The sequence below is a fragment of the Diabrotica virgifera genome, chromosome 1 (genome assembly GCF_917563875.1).
Source record: "Diabrotica virgifera virgifera chromosome 1, PGI_DIABVI_V3a".
Lineage (NCBI taxonomy): Eukaryota > Metazoa > Arthropoda > Insecta > Coleoptera > Chrysomelidae > Diabrotica > Diabrotica virgifera.
The window spans coordinates 46660893-46677812 of NC_065443.1; the positions used below are offsets into that span (position 1 = coordinate 46660893).

The following is a 16920-nucleotide window of genomic DNA, read 5'->3' on the forward strand; positions in this document are numbered from 1 at the left end:
ACAGTACCAAGGCGGCCACGGTGGTACTAAGCGCACAGGCGGCCACGAAAATATTGGAAGTCGGACACCTCAAGGTCGGCCTCGTACGCTGCGAGGTGGAGAAGAGGTACATTGTGAAAAAATGCCAAAGGTGCTGGAGCTACCTCCATGAAAGTAGTAAGTGTAATGGACCCGACCGCACTGGGTGCTGTCAAAACTGCGGCAAGAAGGGGCATGCTTTCGATGCTTGCAAAGAAGAGGAGTTCTGCGCGGTGTGCGAGCAGTCGCACCGCATCGGCAGCGGGAGATGTCCTGCCTTCCGAGAGGCGCTTCAGAAAGTAAAGGCGGCGGACCAAGGTAGATCCTCCGAACCTTCCCCACCACTATTCAACCAGCGGCCGGCCACCGGAAATAAAGTCACTAAAACAAAACGCGCGGGGATTCTGTCTAAGGAAGATATTCCTACCCAAGATATCGCTGCTACTTCTCGCACGCAACAGGAGGAGACCGAAATAAATGAGGCCTTAAGCCGTCGCCCTCCTACTACAGAAGACCTGGAGAGGATGGATGACGAGGTGTTCAACGGAGGAGTGTTTACCGATGAAGGACTTTTGGATAATTACGATGTGATGCTAAATGAGGCCACAGAGAATTTGCGTCGTGTTAGGGAGACGACGAGTTCCCCCTTTCCACCCCCCCACCTAGGAAAGGGAACCTTGGATGTCTCAAACCCCCCTCAAGAACAATGCAGCGGTAGTGGCAGCACAAGTACGCTACCCCCCAAGGAGTCTTCCCATCAGGATGGCTCTGGGGCCGAGGAAAATGTAAGAAATGTCGATTAGTGTTCACCCATTCTGCTTTTACACTTCGGGGCTATTGGTTGGGTAGTTTTTCGTTACTAGCGCGATGACGACGGCGGCGAACAGACAGCTCAGGATTTTACAAGTGAATGTTGGTAGAGCCAAGGTGGCGCACGACTTGGTCTATGAGAAGGCCTTAGACATCGGGGCGGATCTGGTGATCGTACCAGAACCCAATAAAAATATCGCTAGTAAGTTTGGGTGGGTGACGGATGTGCTCCGCGACGTCGCTGTCCACCTTATCAATAAGAACGTGAGTATAAAAAAGATCCAAAGGAAGGAGAGTGTAGTCAAAATCAACTTAGTTGATGTGGCTATTATAGCCTGCTACATCTCTCCTAACGTCAACATGGCGGTCTACCGAGATAAGGTGGACAGCATCATGGAAGCTGCTCTGGTGGAAAAGGATTTCATCATAGCCGGGGATATAAACGCGAAATCCGTTCTATGGGGTTCCCCAAGGAACGACAGTAGAGGAGAGGTATGGAATGAGTGGATCTCCTCTCTCGATCTGGTCACCGCGAATAACGGTAAGCCTACTTTCGAGAGGGGGGATTCGCGCACCCATATCGACGTTACGCTGGTGTCAACCAAGTATTCCAGTAGGGTCACGAAGTGGGATGTGCTGGATGACAATCTATTCACATTCCACAAGTATATCTCCTACGAGATCGGATCCAGGGGGTCGACCAGTGGCGGTAGAAAGGTCATGACTTTCGATAGGGCAACCTTCATCGACCGTGTTAGGGATCTCCGCGGGGAGGTCCCTGACTTTGCCAGCCTTAGAGATGTCATGATACGCGCGCATAGGGCGAGCACGAGGCGCAGCCAGATTCCGTATACGGTACCGTACTGGTGGAACGAGGAGGTACAAGCAACTAGAATTAACTGTTTCAGACTAAGACGCATCGCACAGAGGGACAGAACCCTGCAATCCAGGGACACATACAAACAAGCCAAAAAGGACCTCACCAAGGTCATCAGGAGGTCCAAACGTATGTGCTGGATGAACCTGTGCGATGCGCTCGAGGACGACATATGGGGCGAGGCCTACAGGATTGCCACTAAGGCCCTGCGTGTCGAAGCCCCATATAGACTCACCGAGAGTAGAACGAGAGACATTGCGGGCATCCTCTTTCCCAGGAAGCCTGATTTGTTCTTCGTGCCCGCCACATGTGAGCGCCCTGAAGCCGTCACTTCCATGGAACTCACCAGAGCAGTGGAAGCGATCAAGACTGGGAAGTCGCCGGGACCGGACCGTGTGCCGCCGGAGGCCGTTAAAATTTTGGTAGCAGCGCAGCCTGAGTTGGTCAGATCGGTACTGACCCAGCTCCTCACGGCTCAAATTTTCCCTGACGTTTTGAAGAGGGCACGCCTCACCCTAATTCCGAAGCCCGGTAAAAATCCGGAGGAGGCCAGCTCCTACCGACCGATCTGTCTCCTTGATAGTCTAGGCAAACTCTACGAAAACGTAGTTAAGAACCGCCTACAAGCGGAATTGGATGCTATAAACGCCATCTCTGATAGGCAATTCGGATTCAGGAAAGCCAGATCGGCGGTAGATGCTGTTAAGTTCATTACAGACCGCGTTAAAGCCACGGCGAGGAGGTGGGCAGTAGTGATCATGTTCGATGTTAAAAATGCATTTAACTCGGCAGGTTGGGGACATATAGTCCGCAGGATGGAGGCCCTCAACGTGTCGAGTTATCTGACAAACGTGATCAAAAGCTACCTAACTAATAGATACGTGTCTGCAGGTAACGACGACATTAAACTTACGGCAGGTGTTCCACAAGGGTCCGTCTTAGGCCCGACGCTGTGGAACATCCTCTACGACGACGTCTTAAATATACGATACGGTCGGGACTGCATCGCGGTTGCATACGCTGATGACCTGGCCATTCTCGTAACCAGCGATATGTACTGGGAGGTGGTTAGTACGGCCGAGATGTGTTTCAGGCGGGTGAATGCCTGGATGAGCGAGAACGACCTTGAACTCGCAGGCGGTAAGACAGAGGTGGTTATCCTAAAGGGACCTAGGGATAGACCGGACCTGTTGTTCCATTTTGGAAACAGCGAGGTCAAGTCGAGCCTCTGTGCCAAATGTCTTGGCGTGGACCTCGACAAAGGGCTGGGATTCACCAAACACCTCGCAAGGGTGGTGAGGAAGGCCGAGGCACAAACTGCAGCTCTCCGGAAAATAACACCAAATATCGGAGGGCCAAGTAGTGCCCGGAGAAGACTGTACCTACACGTCGTACAGTCTACCCTTCTCTATGGGGTTCCGGTCTGGGTTGAGGTTCTACGTCACAAGAAATACAGAGATATGATAAACAAGGCACAAAGAAAGCCTCTGTTGAATGTAGTAAGCTCATACAAGACTGCATCAACCGTGGCTCTACAGGTGATCGCGGGCGCCCCTCCCATACATCTGCTAGCTAAGGAACGCCAGTTCCTATATGAGCACCGCCACGGCCACTTACCCGAGGTAAGATCGGCCGCACGACAACAACTCCTGGCGGACTGGCAGCTGGAATGGGAGGCGGAATCTACCAAAGCCCAGTGGACCAAAAGGCTGATCCCGAACGTAGAGTCGTGGTACGCCTGCGAGTTCAAGAGAGTAAATTTTTACTTTACACAATTTTTGACCGGTCATGGATCATTCAGGGCATTCACCCACAGGATCGGGAAGTCGGACGACGACCTGTGCCGGACCTGTCGCGTGAGGGAAGACGCAGAACACTGCGTTTTCCAGTGCAGCGTCTTTGCTCACGAGCGGGTCAGGCTACGTAGTAGGTTTGGCGACATCGGCCCTAACAATATTGTTAATTTTGCGGTCGGAAACAAGGCGGATTTCGAGGCCATAATTGACATTATCACCGGTATAGTTAAGAGAAAATCCGAGTTGGAACGACTGGAGCAGAATGGGTGAGGCGGGTCAACACAATAGTTGTAAAATAAAAAAATAAATATAAAAAATAAAAAAAAAAAAAATAAGAAATAATAAAAAAAATAATCCGCGTCAGAAAAATATGACCCTAATTCTTCTAGGGCTCATTCTATCCGCCATACTACAGAACAGTCACCCAAGCCCTGCCGTCTTCAGGCAGGGGTTGGCCCACCTTCCTCCGTGTAGGAATCAGACTTTTCTCTATTTAGTCCTACCGTTTCTAGGCTGGAAAATAGACCCTTAAATGAACCAATGCTTCTGGTTACTTTCTTTCAGACAGCTCGGGATATCCCCATGCATCGCTCCCTAAGGAGCACGTCCAGGGATATTCCGGGTCGGAAGAGGGGGTGGTTTTAGTTGGTAGGCGGCTGGTCATGGGGGGCATGCGGGACGCACGGGCCATATTGTGGCTGGCGCGCCCTAGCGTGTTCTCCTTTCCTGTCCGAGTCCAACAGTACTAGGGACACCTTCCCTAGTCTGCTAAGAGCGTTCCACCTCAGTCCAAAAAAAAAAAGGTACCTAACTGTAAAAATTTACCGTACCTACCATGCCAATGGCCATTAGTTGTCGAGGCATTAGCTAAATAAAAAAAAATATTGGCATTATTCTTTATGTATAGTTGAAACGCAAAATGCGCATTTTATCATGTTTGGTATATGAAATTCGAAAAAATTTCCGAAGCCGCCAAAGATAAGATGTTTTAACATCCCATTAATCATTGTGAATTAGTACAGTTAAAATAATTAGACGATAAAGATTATGCCAGAAAAATTTAACGTTTTTTTTTCTATTTTTAAAGACAGACAAAGCAAGTTCATTAGCGCAACCAAATTCAAAATTATTTTGCAATCATATTTTAAATATTATTTGGTTAAAACATCTCATTTTTGTTGGTAAAAAAAATATATTAATTGACTAAATTACAGTTCAGTTTTTTCTAGAAGGGATATGTTAATATCAACATTCACACAATGTTGCCAAACTAAATTTTGTTATATTCAGTGTACATTTTCTAACCGATTCCCGCTCTGACTACAAGTAGATGAACATTTCATTGTTATGGGATTAGGTTAATCTATCTTGGACTTTCTACCCTAAACTCAGTATTTTCTAGTAGGTACTCAGGAGTTTGTAAATATGTACCTTCTTTGTCCCTGCATATTTTTTTCAGTGAGTCAGGGGGCTTTCAAGTACATATTACATAACGCAATTTGGTGGGAGGGGTCTTGTAAAATGTTACGCAGCGTTACTCCCAATTTGGCAATTCTTTTCGTTTATGTTTTATGAGGTATCCCTCAATCCTTACAATCCATTGTATTGTATTGTAAAATATCTTTATTTTGTTCTTTTTGTTTATGTTTGATGGGAAGCCTGCGACTGTATTGTGCTTCCTTTTTATTTTATTTTTGCCTACATAAGATCTTATTCTGACTGACTTTCCAGCACAACCGTGCCAAAACAATGATACTGGAATTTAAAAAACCGCCAAAGAAAAACTAAAAAATAAAGAAAAGTTTATGGAACATATAAATAATGTTATACGAGAGTTTAAAGTGAAGGCCACGAAGTAGCAAGCAGCAGTGCTTAGTTATTTTAGCAAGATAAGTTAACAGCTAAAATATAATGTTACTTATACGTAGATGTAGAATATAGAAACCACATTTAGACTTTTTTTGTATCTTTCAAACCACTTTGCACCTATATTTTTATTTCTGTAACAAAGCTTACCCTCTCCTGGACAATAAATAAATAATTCTAATAATTTTTACTAAAGACCATGTAAGGTAAGTCGGTAAGTGTGATTGTTTATTTCTTTAGATATACACTGCGCGTCAGAGGAAACTAGCACCCAAAAAATGGGTAATTTTTGATATCTCGTATCTCCTAAACCTGTTGTCCGATTTAAGTAATGGCCTGGTTTTGGCTTTATAAACATATGTCCGCAAATGCTTCGTTTCCGAGATACGGGATGCTGAATTTCTTCTTACAAACTGACGATTTATTTATTGCCCTAAAACCTGTTGAGATATGCAAACGAAATTTGGTAGGTTTTGAGAGATAGTTATTGCGCATTTTTTGACATGCAATTAAGAATTTTATATTCACCATTGGCGCGCATACGGGTAATATAACTGATCATATTACCCGTATGTATGCACGCCATTGGTGAATATAAAATTCCTAATTGTATGTCAAAAAATGTGCAATAACTACGTCTTAAAACTCACCAAATTTCATTTGCATATCTCAAACGGTTTTAAAGCAATAAATAAATCGTCAGTTTGTAAGAAAAAATTCAACATCCCGTATCTCGGAAACCAAGCATTTGCGGACATACGATTATAAAGCAAACCGTCATTATTTTTAATGTTTGTCGCACTTTCCCCTTAAAGTTTGTCGCACTTTTTTAAAAACACCCTCTAGATGAAGACCATGGCTAGTTGTTAAACTACCTAACTTTTGTTTTATTCAACATAAGCTAATGAATCAAAAAACAGAATGTTAGGAAAACATGAGGCTATGGTTGGGTTTTAATTTCAGTATTTTATATATGCTAGAATAGTCCACATCGTGTTGCGAACTTTGAGAAAAAAAAAACACAGTCTGATTCGTACACCCGGTATGCAATGAAAATTTACCTGTTTATTAACCAGGGTTGCAAAAAAACATGTTTTTTTAATTTTAAACAAAACAAACGTTTTTTTTTGTTTTAAACGTTTTTTTTTTAACATGTTTTTTTTTTGTTTTTAAATTGTATGTTTTAAACAAATAAAACTTGTTTAAAACACATGTTTTTTTGTTTTAAACGTTTTTTTTTGCTTTAAAACTGTTTTTGTTTTTAAATTTTATATTTTAAACAAATAAAACTTAGAAGAAAACATTGTTTAAATCATATTTTCCTAAACATAATATTAATTGAAAGTGTTTGATCTATTATTATTATTCTACTAAATAATAGATAAGAAAACCAATTGCAAAATTAGGAGCTATTGCTTGGGGAACCCCAGACTATTTACTATTTATAAATCCGCATTACAAGTTGGCTATTGCAATAACGTCTATCGTCAGTTATTTTGTGCTGTTTCTGGTGGTGCTTAGTGTTTTTTTTTAAACATGCAAATGATTTGGTGATCATTTGGTGAAATTTGCTTGGTCATCGCTTTATTGAAAATAAACTTATCCTCCATCCATTATAAATTATCATTCAGAAGCATTTTAGATTATTATTATTACCAGACAAAGTGTGTACCCTTTATACCATATGTTTTCTAAACACCTATATTGAGAATGTAAAACCATTGGCATGGTGGTAAGCTGGTTTCAATTTTTATATATAATGGATTTCTACGGCTGTCTACGGTTTCAATTTTTAAAGAGCTTAATTCCATCAGTGATGACGTAACTGATTTAAATTACAAGATTACTATGAGTCTGAAACAGTTTTGAGAAATTGATTAACTCTTCTTTGCAAAATATTTTCAGTTTTCCAATTTTTTTTGTGTTCAGATTATTAATAAATAAATAATATATGTTAAAAAGATTATATAATGTATTTGAGAATTTTTTTGATGTTATATTAATAAAGAAAATGAAAAAAAAGCACTTGTTTAATTTAAGTGTTTTAAACAAAAACTGTTTTAAACATAAGCAAACGTTTAAAACATGTTTAAAACACTTGATTAAAACAAAATGTTTAAAACAAAACAACCCTGTTATTAACAATATTATTACAGCGATATTGTTGAAGAATAAGGCTATAACATATTAAAAAAAATACTTAAATCGGACAACAGGTTTAGGAGATACGAGACATCAAAAATGACCCATTTTTTAGGGTGCCCGTATTCTCTGACGTGCAGTATAGATTGATTTAGAAAAAGACCAAGCCTACAATTGAGTCCGCGAGTCTTTACCCGTGCGTCATCATTTAAAGCATACGAAATAAGTCGGAAATTTACTAAACGCAACGGCAAGTGAATATTATTCCGATCAAGGGTTATACTATAAAATTTGACGTTATCAAATAAATAGAATGTCAAATTTAAGTTTTGCTTTAAAATTTTGGTGCATAATTACAGCTACATTTGAAGTAGCTTAATAAATTATTTTATTATCATTGATTAATAAATAAATAAACAATTAATAAAAGAATTCAATAACATATTTTCTTTTTGTTATTTTAATCACTTTGGCGGAACCTTAAACACAAGCATTCAACTGTGTCAACAATGAGGTTAGCTTGGTACGTTGTCAAAAATTATCATAAAATAACATAAACTTATTACAAAATTTCTAACTCCAATATAAAATTAGTTGTGAAAACAACTGTTTGTATACTATAAAAAACTTCAAAATGCAAAAATTTGACAAAATAACAGCAAAAAATTCAACAAACTGACAGCCACAAAAGTAAACAAACCAAACCTTAAAAAATTGTACTTAAAATATGTGAAGAGATCCCCAATCGTCTTTCTTTGTACCTATCTCTTTTCAATGCACTGAGTCTAAATCGTTCATAAAAATAACATGTGTTTTTACTTAATAACAGACGGCAGCTGTCATTAATTTCATGCGTGGAAGAGAATGACGCTAAATAAAAATATGTGTTTTATCTCGCCAGGTATTAATGACGCACAGGTAAAGACTCGCGGACTCAACTGTATTTGTTATTTTTGTATAGTTTTTATTTTTATTTTGCATTATGTTTATCCTTGAATACATAGGATCCTGGAGTTTGCCTTATCGCTCAGTTAACACATTCACTGACACAACTGCTTATGCAGACACTTACTCCATAAAAAGTCATGTCTACACGTGAAGCGTGTCCACGAATGTGTTAAAAAGATAAGGTTGTGCCTTTTTTATTTACTTCAATTTTTTTTCTACTTCCGTTTCAGTTAGTATGATTCTGTTTTATTTACTTTCTTTGTGACTGATACGTTAACACACTTTCTAACGTTCGTTGTTATGTCCTTCAAAGCACCTGAGAGTCAGTAGTATTGTGGACGTCTTTAAACCTGAGTTTCTTCGTTTAATCTAAATTCAAAGACAGAACTTCCTCTTGGATTAATTTTTGCGTTACCCAAAATACACTCATCACAAAAAGTATCACATAAATGTGTTAAGTCTAAGTTTTGACTAGTATTTCTAAATTATTATTTCAAAATAGTTTTTGGAAATGCCAGGGAAATGTCAGAAGCCTTTACTCTTCATTAGTCAGATCTAAACTTGAGTATGGATCAGTGGTGTGGTCTCCTTACCAAGCTGTCCATAAATATACTGTAGAAAAGGTTCAGCATAAGTTTCTACGATTTTGTGGATTCAAATTATATATTGGGATCTCTGATCATAATTATTCAATTTTGAAAAAACAACTGAATTTGAAAACACTTTCAGAAAGGAGAATCTGTGCTGGATTAAATTTTTTGCATAAAATTGTTACAGGGAAAATCGATAGTGCTGAATTGTTGGAGTCGGTTAGCATTGAGATTGTCACACGAAATAGGAGACATAACTACTCTTCTTTTCATATACCCTAATCGAATATGGTATGAATTTGCCTATAGAAAGATACTCGAGATATGTTAACCAACTTCATTTGGAAATATTTGATATGTCTGAGAGTGGGTTCAGGGCTCAATTGAATAGAATCAATTTCATAGAATAATTAATACTTTAGTTTAGTTTAAAACTTTGATTATAAATTTAGGGTTGTAATGTTAATTGTTGGTTGTTTGAACATTGTTGCAGGTTGAATTATTTTTGTTGTTTTTTGATTATATTTTTTTCTCAATCTATTACAGACATCTAACATTTTACTATTTATTAATTGTAACTGTTAATGGGGTTTTCCCGTAATATTAATAAAAAAAAATTAAAAAATTAAATGAAACAGGAATATTTAACAGTGGTTTATTGAGTAAAATGAAAAATCAAAGAATAACAGACTAAAAAAATTAAAATAACAATTATTCAACAAAAATGAAAAATACAAATCTATAAAATAAGAAATTTCAAGGACAAATTGAACATTTTAGTATCTGGTACTAGCACCTCGGCCTCTAATGACATCCCTCATTCCTGTGAAATACTTCTTATTAGAGACCATAATATGTACTCAAAATTCAAATATTCCCATTCTTCCGTTAAAGCATTTCCCAGTGCATCAACATTGTCTGGGCTCTTATGAGTCTTTCTAGGTAGTCCTAAATAGGCTCAATTGGGTTTAGGTCTGTGCTGACTGCTGGCCAATCGAGAACTTGAATTACAACTTCTTGAAGTTAGTGCATTTTTATTCTAGCAACATGCAGGCAAGCTTTGTCTTGCGAAAAGAACAAAAATCTCCAATAATTGGAGATAATTATATACCGATCAGCTGACAAGGACCCCCTACAAGAAACACTGTTAATTCTGTGTGACCTGAGAAGCAGAGATGCCTCCCCATATCATAATCAAGCCACTTCCAAAATTTCTGGCTGCTCTTATATTACATTGAGCAAATAGCTCACTGGCATGTCTGTAAATTGGAATACACCTATTGGATCTACAAACTGCAAATCTTAACTCATCAGTAAAAAGAATATTACCTCAATTGTTAATATCCCAAGCAACATGTTCTCGTGTGAACCTTAAACATGTTATATGATGTTCCCTTGTTAACAGTGGTGTAGTAGCAGGCATTCTGGCTCTGCTTCCAAATTCCCTTAATCTGTTTCTAACCGAACTGATATTTTTTTGCACATTACGGACTATGGAAAGATTATTTAGCAGTGGTCTAGCTATAACATGACGTTTGCTCAAAATGTACAGACATAAATAACAGATATCTGTGGGATTCCTGCAACTGAGACGTCCTGGAACTGGTCTTCTTATGCAACTTCCAGTTTCTCTATAACTTCTTAAAGCTCTTGAAACACTGGGTTGGTGGATTCCATAACATCAGCAATATATTGCTGCGATCATCCATCTCCAATTAAAGCTATGATTTGGGCTGCTTGTTCTGACATTAAATTACTCATTTTTAAGGTTATACTTCTTTACGATCGAGGGTGAAATTTTATACTTGCCTGGCGCATGCGCAAGCCTGGCATGTAATGCGAAATTAATCTTTCAAATTATGTATGTATCAGTGCAAAATAACTCATTAAAAGAATATATTAGCGTTTTTAGTAAATGTATTATTTATTATAATTTTTGTGTCTTTGGATTTGTCTTCCTCGGGAATAAAATATTTTATAATAACAGTAAGTATATTTACTTTAAATTTTAAAGTATTTTTATACCTCACTTATTGTATTAAATTTGTCAGTATGTATGAGAAATCTTGTAAGCTGTCAAAGCAAAGGAAGTTTAGCTCAGTGGTAGAGCGTTCGACTGGAGATCGAGAGGTCTCTTGTTCACTTTTCATCAGTTTATAGTGATATTACTTTAAATTGCAATGTTGACCATATTCAGTCTCAACTCAATATCTCATCATATCGTATCCAGATTTCCAAAATTTACGAAAAGCTTTCATCATTAAGTGTCAACAAGGGTCCTGGGCCTGATGGTATACCACCTAATTTTCTTAAGGAATTCAGTTTTGTACTATCGCGACCTTTGTTTCATATATTTAATAAATCTTTGGATGTAGGTCAGTTTCCAGACTTTTGGAAACTTTCTTATGTCACACCAATATATAAATCTGGTAATAAATCTAATATTAGTAATTACCGCCCTATATCTATTCTTAGTGTTATACCAAAGGTGTTTGAGAGTATTATAACTGATTTCCTCACCTTCGATAGCTCCGGGATCCTAAACTCTCAGCAATTTGGTTTTACTACAGGTAAGTCTGCTGAACTGAGTTTGTTGACCTATGTTGATTTTCTGTCTGAAGCCTTGGAGGAGGGACTTCAAGTTGATTCAATTTATACTGACTTTTCCAAGGCCTTTGACAGAGTGAATCATGAACTCCTGATTCAAAAGCTTAGCTCCTATGGCATAGGTGGACCTTTGTTGCAGTGGTTACAGAGTTATTTAACCGAAAGATTTCAACAAGTTCGAGTAAACCACTTTTACTCACAAACCTTTCCAGTTAAGTCAGGTGTACCACAGGGGTCCCATTTGGGTCCATTACTCTTTAATATATTTATTAATGATATTACCAACTGTTTTCACGATTGTAACGCCTTGCTATTTGCTGATGACTTGAAGTGCTTTAAAGTTATAAAAAATCATTATGATGCTGCCATATTGCAATCAGAACTGAATAACCTCTCTGCATGGTGTTCACTTAACGGTATGAACCTTAATTCAATCAAATGTCATGTAATTAACTTTAACCGTACTCACCACCCAATATTATCAAACTATTACATTGATGGCCAATTGCTCAACACTGTTAATAGAATCAAGGACTTGGGGATTACACTGGAAAACTCTCTTTGTTTCAATACTCACATCATCAATGTCATTCAAACATCTATGAAAATGCTGGGTTTTGTAAAAAGAACAACTCGTGATTTTACAAACATATCCAGTATTAGAGTTCTTTACTTCTCTTTGGTCAGGTCTCACCTTGAGTATTGTTCTTCAGTGTGGTCCCCACACTACTTGGTCTACATTAGGAAACTTGAACAAGTCCAAAATAGTTTCTTCCGTTACATTGCTTTTAAGCTTCATACCTATCAAGACTACGCTGTATGGCAGCATCAACTGCAGGTCCCTTCTCTTGCAAGCAGGAGAAAACAAAGGGACCTTTTGCTATTATTCAAGATCTTAAATGGTATATGCAGTTGTTCTCAACTACTTAATAAGATCGCACTGTTTGTACCACCTCGCACCACTAGACAAGTGCGAACATTTTATGTACCATTCCACAGGTTTAGTTATTCACTTTTTTCATTCGTACCCAGAGTCTTGAATTTAGCAAACTCCCTTTGCAATTTACAACTGTTCGACAACTCCATCAGTCGTTTTAAAAGAAATTTAGATGGGATCAATATTTGAGTGAAGCGTCTGTAATTTGTTAACTTGGTTTTATGATATTATTTCATAGTACATATTTACTTCTAATATTATATTTATATTTCTGTATGTCTGTTTTTTATATTATATTATGTTATTGTTTTTTTTTCTGTACACTATGTATTTTTGTAGAATTGGGCTTGCCCGTAAAATAAATAAATAAATAAATTCCATGTGTTATCTAACTTTTTTTATTTTTAGTATTGTTTTAGTAAAAATTTTTGGAAAGTAGTAAGTAAAAATTAGTTTAATATTTAAATACAAATAACCCGTTGAAAGTATATTTATTTCGTTGAAATCATAATATAATAGAAGTATAACTTCTTACGTGCGTATAAAGTACACACACATTCTTTTTTCTAAGAGCACACCTCCTCATTGACAAATCAAGCAGACATAGTGCTTAGATCAGATTCTCAAACACAAATAATGTCCAAAATAAATATTCCCTCTTATCACAGTTGTGTTTACTCTTTCTTTTTCAGAAAAAAACATGCTCTAACTTGAAATGTTTTGGGTTTGTAGACACCCAAAGAAGACCTTAGACGAGTATTAAACATTCTGCTAAAAATTAAAAGTTACTTTTAAACTTTTTTTTTCTGTTTTAAAAATTATGCGATAATTTTTGTGATTAGTGTAGTACCAACTACTACCAAGTACTAGGACCTGTGAGGGAAAATAGAATCTTCAGAATTCGATACAACAACGAGCTTTATCAACTTTATAAGGAAACACCCCTGTCAGACTTCATTAGCATACAAAGATTGCAATGGGCCAGACATGTGATAAGAATGGGAGAGGATAGGATACCAAAAAGAGCACTGAACACTAGAATGCAGGGAAAGAGAATGGTTGGAAAGCCAAGAAAGCACTAGGAAGACATAGTAAGCCACTACGCACAAGCACTTTTTGGAGTCTGTATATCGATGGCTTAGTGTGAAAACCTCGTATCTCATTTTTTTTCTAAAATGACATTTTGGTGGTTTTAGTTTGAAAACGATTTACAACTGTTAGAAAAAATCCAAATACACCAGACTTTTTTCTACAGCCGAAAAAAGAAACCACGTATATCAATTGCCCTCTTGATTTAGTGTGAATACCACGTATATTTATAACCAAGAATTTGGCACTTAATTTGGAGTGTTTGTTTAAGAAATTCGACTTGGAGAAATGTTTTTTTGTAAACAACAAAAGGTAGTCCGGCATATAGAAACATTTTATAAACCTTAAATCAAAAGATTTGTGCTGTATCAACCTAGTATTTGGAGGTGTGCAATAAGCTATGAAAAATGAAAACCTCAGTAAATAATCATGAACACAACCTCATTTTAGATGAAAAACACGTATATCATGATATACGAGGTTATCATAGTTACTTGGGCAAAGGCTCTATATACTGCAAGGATATTTACGTGTTTTTCATAGTTAATATTTGTATTTTTCAATTTAATAGCAACATTTAACACTTTCAGCTCTGAGCCAAGATCAAATATTTGTCTCAATGTGCTCAAATTAAAATACGTAACAGTAGTTTTTGTTTTTAGATTATATTATGCAAAAAATCAGTTTTTTGCCTCTCCTGTAAAATTGTAATTTAATGAGATACGAGGTTTTCACACTAAGCCATCGATATGGAGAATAGAAGCCACAGACAAACAAGGGTGGAGGCAAAAAATATAGGAGGTTAAGGGTTAATTTGGGCTATAGTGCCATAGAAGAAGAAGTAGTAGTACCAACTACTGTCCTCCTTTTTACCCATCAAAGTTTATTTAAGGTGACAGTATTATATATTTTTAGCTACCTATGAAAACAATGTTTTTCTCAGAAAATTTGTTTGCATGATTATTTTGGAAATCTGAAGAAAACTTACATATATTTAAACCTCTCCATATGTTTAAATTTTTCAAAAGCTAAATACAAGTAAAGAATCTTAAAATATTCTACTAATATTGTTGATACATCAGTAAAAATATTTTATAATATAATATTAGGTATGTACTTACTGTCAACATTTTTTTAAATGTTTCGCTAAAACTACTGCAACTCTTTTATACTATCTAAAGACATTCCACACAAAAAAACATTGAATATTTAAATAAAACATGCAATGTTTCTTCTGTCTGCTTACTTTTAGAATTACTTTTGTAAATTTGGATATTTATTGCAATTGATGAGATGTTTAATAGGGATATATAAATATCCCATAGGGTGACATAAACGCTACATTAATTTTTTCAGCAAAATTGAATCATACATATTTTTTCACAATGAGATAGAAAAATCAGCAGATTACATACCAAAAGCCTTAACGTCATAGCAAGTCATAGATTGGTATGGTACTGAAAAAGCCGACATGATTGTGTTAACATAAAATGACTTACCTGGGCTGACAAATAAGAAGACACTGGACAGGAATTAAAGGTAGTTACTAAAAATTCACTATTTTATTACAACAAAAACTATAAATTGCTTTCGGAATTCACTTTCAAATCATACGATTCTGCTGACAAATTTTTGACATGACATGTTGTCGTTTTTGACGTTGCAGTTGTAGAAGTAGAAAATTGTTTTATTTTGCTGACTAGTAACATTATCGCCTGCAGATGGCAGCAACGAATGGAGTGATATTTGCAATAATACTTTGAATAAATATTTTTCCACCTACCTCTACCGAAAGTATACTTTTCCGGACCTGATTGTAGGGAGCAAAGTTGTACTTTTCCTCCCTAGGGAGGAAAATATTTTTCCTCCCTAGGGAGGAAAAGTAAAAGTGACGTCATAATATTTCATTCATGAAATATAACTTACTGACGCCCTGTATAATATCTATTTTCTATTACGGAGTATCTATACATTTTAACGTTTATTTATAAAACATCCTATATTTTGCAGAATGGTAAAAAACAGTAAATTGTTATTTTGATTTAACAATGTTTACATTAATAATTTGACTTATATTTGACAGCTGACAGTTATATTGTACCTACTTGTTGTTTTAGTTCTAATAAATTTTGTTGGTTAGTTACATAAATAAATTAAGTAAAAATGACAAAATTACTTGTTATTTGAGGAAGGTGGAAAAACCATATGTATAACATGGGAGTAAAGTGCCTTTTCCTCCCTTGAATGATTACTGCCCTCCGCTACGCGTCGGGCAGTAAACTTCATTCTCGGGAGGAAAAGTTGCACTTTCCTCCCTTGTTATACAAATAGCTATTTTTTTATGAACAAAAATCCAATGGTTTATATTTTAAAGTACTTTGTAAAGTTAAAATTTTAAAATACAAATATCTTATAAAGTGTAGATCCAATATATTTATTCCGTGGAAGTAATAGTAATAATGAAATTCAAATAGTTGATGTTTTAATTCCAAGAATGTCATCGTTTTTATTCCTATGTAATTGATCCTTTTTCATTAGATTTAATCAAACTCGGATATTTCCACTTAGAAAATCTTCAAATAAAAAGGCTAAATGACATTCCATAACAGATAAATAATTATTAAGACGAATCATTGTCATATAATATATGCAATATACCTATCAGCTGAGAATATCATATCATTACATACGTGGTATAAACTACGAAATTTTTGTATTACCTATTCAAATATATAAATTAACAAGTCGCTAAAATGAATATTTAAATTTAATGGATAAATGCGGATGCATATTCATGAGGTAATAAATAGACTTGTATCAAAAACATTCCAATGCGCTATTATTTCGCAAATCTGTAAACTATATTGCCTAACGCGTAGAAGATTTCTCATTGGAATATCACTACATTGTTGCCACTGTTAGCCCGATACGAATATTAGTCTGAGGGTGTATTTCTGATCATAGTGATTATGTGAGCTGGAACAGTGGAGACAAGCTCTGGAGGAAAAAGGTTTAAAACTTAGTAGGACAAAAACAGAGTATTTGGAATGTTCATTTAAAGATGGAATTTCTACAAATAGAATGGTAACTTTGGATGGTGAAATGATTGTGAAAAGCAATAGTTTTAAGTACCTAGGATCGGTAATTACAGAGTAATGGAGAAATAGATGAAGATGCATGCAGTAGAATTAGTGCTGGATGGATGAAGTGGAAAGAAGCAAGTGGTGTGTTGTGTGACAG

General features: G+C 36.5%; 1 protein-coding gene across 1 annotated transcript in view; it reads right to left on the minus strand.

The window, feature by feature from the left end:
• Positions 1-15344, minus strand: part of LOC114327471 (ATP-citrate synthase) — a 266730-nt gene extending 251386 nt beyond the window's left edge. Inside the window, exon 1 of the mRNA XM_028276104.2 lies at positions 15180-15344. The gene's annotated coding sequence lies outside the window, so the exon portion shown is untranslated. The remainder of the gene's footprint in view (positions 1-15179) is intronic.
• Positions 15345-16920: the final 1576 nt, after the last annotated feature.